Source organism: Felis catus, chromosome A1, assembly GCF_018350175.1.
Source record: "Felis catus isolate Fca126 chromosome A1, F.catus_Fca126_mat1.0, whole genome shotgun sequence".
NCBI classification, from domain to species: domain Eukaryota; kingdom Metazoa; phylum Chordata; class Mammalia; order Carnivora; family Felidae; genus Felis; species Felis catus.
In genome coordinates this window covers 118,360,353-118,370,390 of record NC_058368.1, presented here as the reverse complement: position 1 = coordinate 118,370,390, position 10,038 = coordinate 118,360,353, and the positions used below count along the sequence as shown (strand labels likewise).

The following is a 10,038-nucleotide window of genomic DNA, read 5'->3' as shown; positions in this document are numbered from 1 at the left end:
TTTTCTCTCTCAGGAAATGAGACAAGTGAAACAGAGACTGAAAATAAGCGAAGTTGATTCGTCTGGCATTGAGTTGACCCCAAAAGTCTATCTGTTAGTTCCTGCTCCCTGAGCAATCTTGATTCCTGTGCTTTCTGAAACCTGGCTTGCCAGCTATTCCTTGGGGTCTAGGAGCAAGGCCATTGCCCATTTCTTTTGCTTAAGTGACCAAGGGTTGGCTCTGTTGCTTGCCACCAAACAATCCTAACAGATCCTAGAACTGAGATCTTCGATAGTGTTCTATATGATAATGATGTCAGAGCTTCCACTCTTACAAAGCCTTTATGAATGATGCTCTTATAACTAAAGTGGCCATTCTACAGGAAGAGTTTATTTTAATAATGACATCTTTGTTCCAGTGATAATAGACAATAACAGAGAGTGACAATTCCTCAAGGGGAGAAGGGATTATTCACTGTCCTGCCAAAAGGTCTTAAATGGAACCAGGGTTTGGGTAAATACTTTTTATCTAAATGAGGTCCATTGTCCTGGACCTTAGGGAAAGAAAGGACAAGAGAAAAAAGAAAAAGGAAGAGTTTGGTTTCAGTTTAAACCAGCTCCCCTTCAGCTGCATTTTACCCTTTTTACACACCACTTTAAGAAGATGCCTACTCTGTAAGTATTTAAGAGATGGCTGGAAATTGCATCCAAATATGCATATTAAGGGGTGACTACTGCCGAGGAAATAGCTTCGGTGACTGAATCTTTTCTTCTCAGCAGCCTCTATTTTGTCCCCTCCCCCAACTCACTGTTACAGTTATTACTAGCTTTTGGTTTTGTTGGCATCTTTGTTATTATGACTCTAGGAACAGTTCCTGAGCCCTTCCAGTGAACCGGACATGCTGTTGGAGGTTTTAGATGCATTAGTTCATTTAATCTTCGCCATGGCTCTTCAAAGTTAGTATTATCATCATCCCCATTTTACAGCAGGGGAAACTGAACTCAGTGAGGTTAAGGAATAGGGTTAATGATCAATGAACTCGATCACTTATTATTGGTGTAACCCCATCGGTGCCCAGGCATTTCTTCCACGATGCCCTGTTGCCTTACTTGGAAAGTGCCTGCTTGGTTCAAGCATCACTGGAAAGCGTATTAAATATGGCACTGCATCTCAAGTAAAATGGCAACTGGTCTCACTGTTCATGACATGTCCTGTTTTCCTGAGCAACTCATAATAAGCTCCTTGAAGTCAAGTACTGTTTTGTCTTCCAAGGTATCACCAGCTCATGTCTGGCACACAGAGGAGATGCTCAAAAAATGATTGTAACATCGATGACTATCTTATAGGGTCCTCAGACCTTAGAGAAAAGGAGGTCAAGAGGCCCCTCCACAGGATATAAAAATTCCAAGTTACCCTTAGAGAATTCAGCCAACTCAAAAGTTTGACCAAGACTTTAAACAGCACAGATGATTAAGGGGCACCTGGGTGGCTCAGCTGGTTAAGCATCTGACTTCAGCTTATGTCATGATTTCACAGTCTGTGAGTTCAAGCCCTGTGTTAGGCTCTGTGCTGACAGCTCAGAGCCTGGAGCCTGCTTTGGATTCTGTGCCTCCCTCTCTCTGCCCCCCTCCCCCACTCATGCTCTGTCTCTTTCTCTCTCAAGAATAAGTAATTAGTAAAACTTTTTTTTTTCTTCCAGCACACATGATTCTGAACTTGGGGTCCTGAGCAGTGCTTTCCTTTCCAGAAAAGCTAGTCCCATTTCTAGACACAGTCATGCTTTGGCTTAAGTTGGAGGGAGGAAGTTTCTAAAAACCCGACTGAGAAAGTCGAAGCTGAAAGGCTACAGTACCAACCATACTTTTCCTAAGGCCAGCTGCCTCACAAAATGCCCAAATCCAGCTATCATGCTCTCCATTGAGGACTGGGAGCATAAGTTTATTTTATTACTTTCAGAACTAGAGCTAATCTTTGATTGATATAAAACTTGCTATATATCATTGTGTAAATCCCTTTTGTGCCTCAGTTCCTCAAATGTGGAAAATAGCCAAATATCATATACAGCCACTCAAAATTTCCTGGCAACCCTTTTTGGTTCCCTTAGGTGAAGTCTCATTAGTTAACTGCTATTGATTCAGAGTTTGGCCTTTGGATTCAAGCAAACCTAAAATCAGGCTTTGGCTATGCCATGTACTAGCCAAGTGACCTTGAGCAGAACACCGTAAGCTCTCAAAGCCTCAATGGTCCCGCCCTTTGTTGAGAGAATGGTAAAATGCCTTTTTGGTATAGAATGCATAACCTGGTGCCAGGCACATGATAAGCAGGCAATAAATGGTGGCTTGATTATATCTCTGTTGGCTTCACTTAAACATTTCATTCAAGACAGTCTAACTGTCCAATGCGTTCTTGGAGATTTAAGTGGCAGGTGCGATCTGAACTCATCTTTCAACCATGTATATTATTTTCTCAACTTCTAAATTATAAGCAGAATTAATTAGGAATAAGGCAATGAAGCTATATAGACTTATTTATCTGACAGTTCTGTCCTGAGCTCTCCCTTGGAAAGGGTGCAATATATCTATTTTTCTTACTAGATCTATTATAACCTAGTATTCTTACTAAGCCTATTATAACCTATTATATTTACTATATCTACTATTCTTACAAAGATTATTTTGACCATATGTCAAGGAGAAGCAACATGGCTATTATATATACCTTGACTGTTTTATTGTCCAAACTTTCCGTTTCTATTTTAAGGCTTAATTGTCAGGCATGGAACAGGTTTGGCTTTGAACCTGGTGAGCAGATGAAACATTACTGCCTTCTCAAAAGAGGCTCTTAGCAGGCATTCAAAAATCCCCATCCTGCTTCCTTTTCATTAGATCATTGGTCAGTCCTCTACAGTTTCAAGCCAAACAACTTCAAAGGTTTGAGACCACCCCTTAGATCTCACTGCCTACAGGCAGGACCATTTGAGAGGGAGAAATACTAACACAGGGACAGGAGAATGCTTTGCTGAAGTTTGGTGTGGCTGTAGGAACGGGGGCTATGAAAGGTGGGCCATAGTCTGTAAGAATCAGACTATGATTTTATGTGTCCCTTTTCCCTCTGTCAGGGACAGAGGACACTGATCTTGACATACAGTGTGAGCAAAATAACCTTTTTTGTTTTAAGGCCCTGAAATTTTAGGGCCCTTTGTTTCTACTGCATACCCTAGCCTATCCTGCGTGATACGGAAAACATACAAATGCAGTTGACTATGTAACAGACACACTCCCAGAACCGTGCCTACTAAATCCTCTCATTTTGGCCAACGATTTCCAGAAGGTAGTGGTTTAGTGGTTTAGAGAAGCGAAGCTCTGAACTGCGGTCAACATCCAAATAGTTTTAACAGACTGGTGGAAAGATTCAAAACGATACTCCTCTAGGCCATTGTGAGGGAGAGAATCATGATTCCTAAATCTGTATTTCCAGCTGGAATTCTCCTCATCTGTCAATAGACTAACCCACTGACACCCTGGAGAGAATCCAGAGCAGGCTGTCTCTTCCTCACCCTCAGGCATTTCCCAGGTGAGTTGGATAGCTGGGGCTAACCTCAAACTGAGAACATTTGGGGTTATATCATCCACCCAGGTAGCCCTCACTCACAGGAGTTTATTATCTGTCCCTCAAGTCTCCATGGAGGGAGGGCTCAGGGTTAATGCTAGTCTGGTACACGTTATGAAGAATATCATTATTTTAATTAAAAAAACCCACAAATGCTCTAAATCGTACTAGTAATAACAATGATGATTATTTGTTGAGTGCTTTCTAGGGGGATATGCCAAACACTTTATATCTATCATTTTATTTACCCCATGCAACTTGAAGGTTGAAACTAGTAGCTCCTTTTCTACAAATGAAAACAAACAAACAAACAAACAAACAAACACCCCTAAAGCTTAGAGCAGTCCAATAACTTGCCTAAGGTCAGCTAGCCTAGAAACAGAAGAAGTTATGCAAACCTCGAAGCTGTTCTCTTAGACAGGGCACACTTGATTCCACCTCCTGGCCACAGTGTTCTATCTCTCAATCTCCCCACCCAAGACCTAAAACCCTGGAGTTTTCCTTGTCTTCGTTTTGTTGCCAGTGACCTGATTACATCATTTCTGGTCTCAAAACAACATTGCTCTAGTATATTCCCCAGGAGAATGAGGCCCTCAACACCTGCTTAGTTTCCTCCTGTGTTCAAAGTCTGAGAAACTGATTTAAGAAAAAACAAAACAAGGTAATCCACGGGGAAAGGAAAAAAAAAACCTGGATGGAGAGAAGTTATTTTCTTCTTTGATAACTGTACACGACTAACTAATAACTAAGGAAAAGAAAACTGATCTAGGGGCTTGTAAGAGAATCTGAGGCGGAAATAGACACTGTGAGCCCAAGAAGGGGGTGGAACCAGAGGCTGCAGCCAGGAAACAAAGGACAGGAAACAGGATTTCTTTTTTCCAAAGTCCAGAACAAAGCTGACGAGGACTTTGGCAGGAAGAGAGACCACCATTTCATACTCACAGTGGAAAAAATACCATGCCCTCAAAATTAAAGATATTTGGGAAGGGATGAGTCATGGAGGAACGGTGATATATAATATTCACTTTCTGAGAATAGACACTTAATATTCCCGCTCAGCATTCTTTTCTGATTTGGCTACAGTCCTCGTGCCTCTCTATGGAAAGCCAGGGAAAGGTCTGGAAGACTCACCTTGCTCGGTTTGGGATGCTCAACCTGGAGAGCTAAGCTCTTTTCTCTTCTCTCCGTTCCCTCTTTTATACACTGCCATCTCTCTTCCCAGAAAGCCTCTCCCACTGCTACTAGCATAGGTAATTCTTCATTTGTAGGTCATAGCTGAGATGTCTCTTCCTCTAAGGTGCTTTCTCTGACCCTCATTCTCTGGAAGTGAAAGCTAGCTGCCTGTCCAGGATCCATTCTCCCTTCTTTCGTATTAACAGTATTCTAATTTTGTTGGTGGTGAAGATCCAATTAAAAGGTACGTTTCCCAGCCTCCCTTGCAAGTGGGTGGCCATGTGACACAGTTCAAGCCAATGAGATGTGAAAAGAAGCTGTTAAATTGTACTTCTGGTTCCTTATAAGGGAAGGGCCAGTTCAACAGGCAAACAAGCTAGCCCTATTTGCACTTGGCCCCTCTTCCTCTTCCTGGGCCTCTGACATAGGAACAGCACTCCAACATCCTTGCACTAGGCGTGAAGTGTCAACGACCATATTGTAATGATGGTACATCAGAAAGCTGGAAGGAAACTAAGGCCCTGATGACATTGGTCTCTGAAGAGGCAAAGTAGAAAATAAGTAACATCTAGATCCACACAGCAAAGTGTAAAACTTGCCTTTTCAACCTAAGCTGGTTTTGGTGCTACTTCATTCCCTGGACTGAGATTTTGCAGGAGACAATGGCATAGCTTTGATGTGGAGGGTTCAATTAAAAGAGAGCACAGTGACAAAAGTGTGAGGATTTTGAAGTTATTAACTACAATATTAACTACAATATTAGTAATATTACTACAATATTACAAGATTATTTGTACTTAACTACAATATTAGTACAATATTAGTAATTAACTACAATATTGTGATAATTAGTTATTAGTAGTTATTTGTAATTAACTACAATATTACTACAATATTAGTAATTAACTACAATATTGTGATGATAGTAATCCTTGGTGAATATCTCCTTTATCTCTACCCTCTCAAAGTGATTAAGTAACTTCATGTACAACCAATCTCTCTGTTTAGTAACTCCCCAGGCTTTGAGCATACTGACTGCTCCGTGGGAGGACACTATCCAAATAAAAGTTTTGTCTTGTGTTTACTTGTGTGTATAGGAAAGAGACGACTTGAAACTGTTTAGACTTGGTTCAATTTCTGGAAAATATTTTGTGGAAAATATTTTCAAGTGGTTACTTTGGTAGGAAAATGTTACCTGGATAAAACATTTGTCAAAATACGATCGCACGTTGCACTTGCTCCCACTGACCATTTGATAAATCTACACAGACAGTGCACGGTTGTGGAAAGCACACATCATGGAAACCTCAATTAGCGAATGTGAAAGTGACCATCATCCACCGATTTGCAAGTGGCCCCTGACTTGGTTTGGGCTCCCCACAGAGCAGACCAAGAAATAAGGGCTTCAGACCAAGTAGTTCATTTAGGAAGCACAGGGACACTGGGAAAGGGTTGGGGAGATGACAGAGAAAAGGCAGGCACTCAACAATGGGTGTGTTAGTAAGTCAGCAACTGCAGCAAGTGCCTGGGACTCAACCTTCCTAGGAAACTCTGGGCAACAGTATAAGTGGCACACCTCAGAAGTATCCCACGGTGGGGGGGGGGGGGGGGGCGGAGGCAGTGAGGAAGCTGGGCCGCTTTCACATCAATTCCCATCAGTCATTGGTTCAGGCTATCCTCAGAAGGTGCATTCCCTGGCAGCTGCCGGAGCAGGGCAGAGGGGCCTTCTATGTCTGAAAAAAGCCTTTAGGCACAGGGGTGCAGATTCTGGCAACAAGAAGGGTGGAGAACACAAAAAAGTAGTACAGTCTAAAGGGCATTGACAGTCAATGCTCCAATCCCCTTCTAGTAAACTCAGACATCAGTGTCAGATTTCATAGGTGACATAGAAGTTTTTAGATGCACAAGGACAAACATTTTTGTTCTTCATAGTTATAAATGAGGTTTAAAGTTTCCTTCGACTTCATGCATAAGGTGCTGGGTTTTCCATTTGTGGAACTGATGTAATAAACAGATTGTAAAAGAAATCAAGTAAAACAAAGGTGATCCACGGGTCTGAAGAATACTGAGAACAGTAATTACACAGATGGTACACTCCTATGTAAAGGTAGTGTTTGGGAATCACTGATGGGTGTTTTACCAGTGGTGAAACAGAAACAGAAAGCCAGGTTGCTGAGTGTTCAACAAACACCTATTCTGTACCAAGCAGTCTTCTAGAATATAAGAGATGTAGAAGGCACGAACCCTATTGCCAGTAGAGGCAGGAGTCGCAGCAGTAGTAATAGCAGCAGAGGTTACGGTAGCAGCAGCAGAACAGGATGAATGGCAGTGATGCCTGATGGGCGAGGCCCCGAGAGGGGGTGCCTCAGGCCCACCACCACCAGGGCTCTCGACTTCCCACAAGAAAAAATTCAAGAGCAGGCCATTTAGAGAAAGGGACAACGATTTGTTAACTATAGGAGGGAGAAAGGAGCTCCTTCACTAAGTAGTGGTCTCTCCTCCCAGATGAGAAAGAGGACCACCCTTTGCCTCTAATGAAGCGTTTTACGACTTTTTTTTTTTTTTTAAACCAGGTAACTGTGCAGGGAGAGGCTAACTCTTTGACTTTGGGTTTATATTTTATGTTGGGTGGGTAGTTTTCCCAACTGTCTTAAGGCTGTGCAGTTCCTCACACGGGACAATTTTAAGAATGGCCGAATTTTGTGGCTTTTATTGCCGGAGGGAGTGAGGTCTCGTGGTCTCCTATGGGTCAGATCTTGTGACTCTTTTTATGACCTGCTGACGTTCAGGCTAAGGGTCAGCCTGAAACCAACATGGCTTTACTTGGGTCAACTTGACTCCTGAGTCTCCTTTCCCTTCTGCATGAGTGGCAGCAGCAGCAGTAGCAATGGGAGCAGTAGTGGTAGGAGCAGCAGTAGTAACACCAGTGGTAGCATTAGCGGCGGTAGCAGGAGCAACAGTAGCGGCAGCAGTGGTGATGGGTAACAGCCAGCGAGGGTTTACGCTCGCTGGCCCCCTACTCGCCGTCCTCGGGGAAGCCATGCCAGCCTTGATAAAATTCATGAAACAATTAAAGGGCGCTCTGTCTATGCAGAGAATGAGACACAAGGTGATACTGGGAGATGGTGTCGGTGAGGTTTCTGAGAAGGGAAAAGAAGCCTTCACTGCAGCATCAGCAAAGACAGAGCGAAGGGTTCCGGCCTGTCAGTGGTCACGGTCTGAGAACAAGGAAGGCACAGGCGTAGATTCTTCATCTACGGGCCCATCTCCTACTCCACCCAGGTCACAGAGCTGGGCTCAGCAGTTGGGGGCAGGAAGGACAGAGAGGAAGCTGCCCGGCTGCCCCCGAAATGTGCTGTCTTGAGAAGCTGCCTTCTTGTGTAAGACCACATAAGATCCAGATGGCAATTTTTGGATTTGTGACTTCCTATGCAGAAGTCACATTTTCCAGTACATCCTAATTCTATTTAGTGCGTGTGTGTGCAATGGCCAAATGTCGTTAACAATGGCCAGGCATGAAAATGAAGACAGTCATTAGGCCCGATGGGCTTAGCAGCTGCACCAGCTCTGTGTTCGTAGAGGGGAGGTGCGGTGTGCAGGAGCCCTGGCAGGGCTGCATCCAAGTGTCATGGGGCCTCCAGGGACCGTCACTCATCTGTAAGCACAAATCGGGACTGACAGCAATGTCACATTCAATCAAGGCCTAGTCTCACCCTCGGAGCCATAGACTTGCTACAGAAAATGCCCGAAAGGCTTCACTCAGCCAACAAATCGCTGCGTATTTGCATTAGAACTTGAATTTGTATGTTGTTGACTTCACTTAGGCACAGAGAAAGGAAGTGTATATAGTGTATTCTCACACAGTTCTCCGTCCTTCTGCTCTCAAACTGGGTCAGCTAAGACTAAACCAACCAGCCATGGGGCGGGCAGGGGTGAGGTGGCTCATCAATCAGACGGCCTGGGTCTGGATGTTGGCTCTGCCTCCCACTCTAGCACGAGGCCCGGGGACATCTGCTTAGTTTCCCAGAGCTTTGCTCTTTCTGTAAAATGGGCACAGTAGAAGCACCCACGTCACAGGACTCTCATGAGAACTATATGAGGCAAATTTTTTTTTTAATTTTTTTTTCAACGTTTATTTATTTTGGGGACAGAGAGAGACAGAGCATGAACGGGCGAGGGGCAGAGAGAGAGGGAGACACAGAATCGGAAACAGGCTCCAGGCTCCGAGCCATCATCAGCCCAGAGCCCGACGCGGGGCTCGAACTCACGGACCGCGAGATCGTGACCTGGCTGAAGTCGGACGCTTAACCGACTGCGCCACCCAGGCGCCCCTGAGGCAAATTTTTAATTTGGTGCCTGACATACAATAGGTGCTTAAGCAATGCAGGGTTATGACTAAGTATGCCTGACTTTTATTGTGGCAGTCTTTACTTAGACAGGAAGCTAACTGAATAAGGAGACATTACACTGAGGTGGCTCTGATGCCTGGTGGCAAGCAAGCATATGCCCCCAGGTTACGAAACCAAAACCTAAGGACGACCAATCACAGACAGCCAAGGAGGCTTTGAGCTGTGGCCAAACACCTTCCTCCCTTGGCTTCTGTACCTTCTCGAAGTCTTTCCCCAGCTCCAGTCAGTGGAGCTCTCACAACCACTTCCGGTTTGGAGCTGCCTGACTCCAATAGACTTTCACCCAAATAAACTCTCCAAGTTTTAACATGCCTCACTTTCTCTTTTAACAGCACAAAGAGGAATTTACCCCAAAACGGGGACAGGATTTGCCCAGATGCAAGCCTTACAAGAAGAAAAAAAGAAGAGAGAGGCAAGAGAAGGGAGTGAGGTTCTGAAATACCCAACACGAATGGAAGTTGGGAAAAAGAGAGCCTGTCACAAAAGTACTCACAAACACAAATTAATCTGACTGACAGAGCATAACATTTAAAATAACTTGGTGGGGAAATGCATATGTTTATTCATAAATAAAAAGGGAAATGAGACAGAGGATAATTAAAATGTTTATGGTAAGTGGGAAAGGAAGTCATTCTGCTTTTGCAGGCAATAGCAAAACACTAACGCTGATGGCAGTCTCCTGTGGGAGGACAGCCTTCTCTTGCTGCCACCAGAGAGCCATGGTCTCCCCTGGACCATGGTGGCAGCTTCTCAGCGGCCTCCTGCTTCCACTTGCGCCCTTGCACAAACTAGTCTCTGCCCAGCTGCCAAAGTTATCTTTTAAAAATATAAATTTGAGGGGCACCTGGGTGGCTTAGTCAGTTAAGC

The 10,038-nt window shown here is 44.1% G+C and overlaps 1 long non-coding RNA gene across 1 annotated transcript; it reads left to right on the top strand.

Annotated features, from left to right (window-relative positions):
* Positions 1 to 329: 329 nt before the first annotated feature.
* On the top strand, positions 330 to 9,763 carry LOC109501130. The gene is made up of 3 exons (XR_002159090.2): positions 330 to 654; positions 3,458 to 3,553; positions 9,504 to 9,763. It is a non-coding gene; the product is annotated as an uncharacterized LOC109501130 (long non-coding RNA).
* The last annotated feature ends 275 nt before the right edge of the window (positions 9,764 to 10,038 follow it).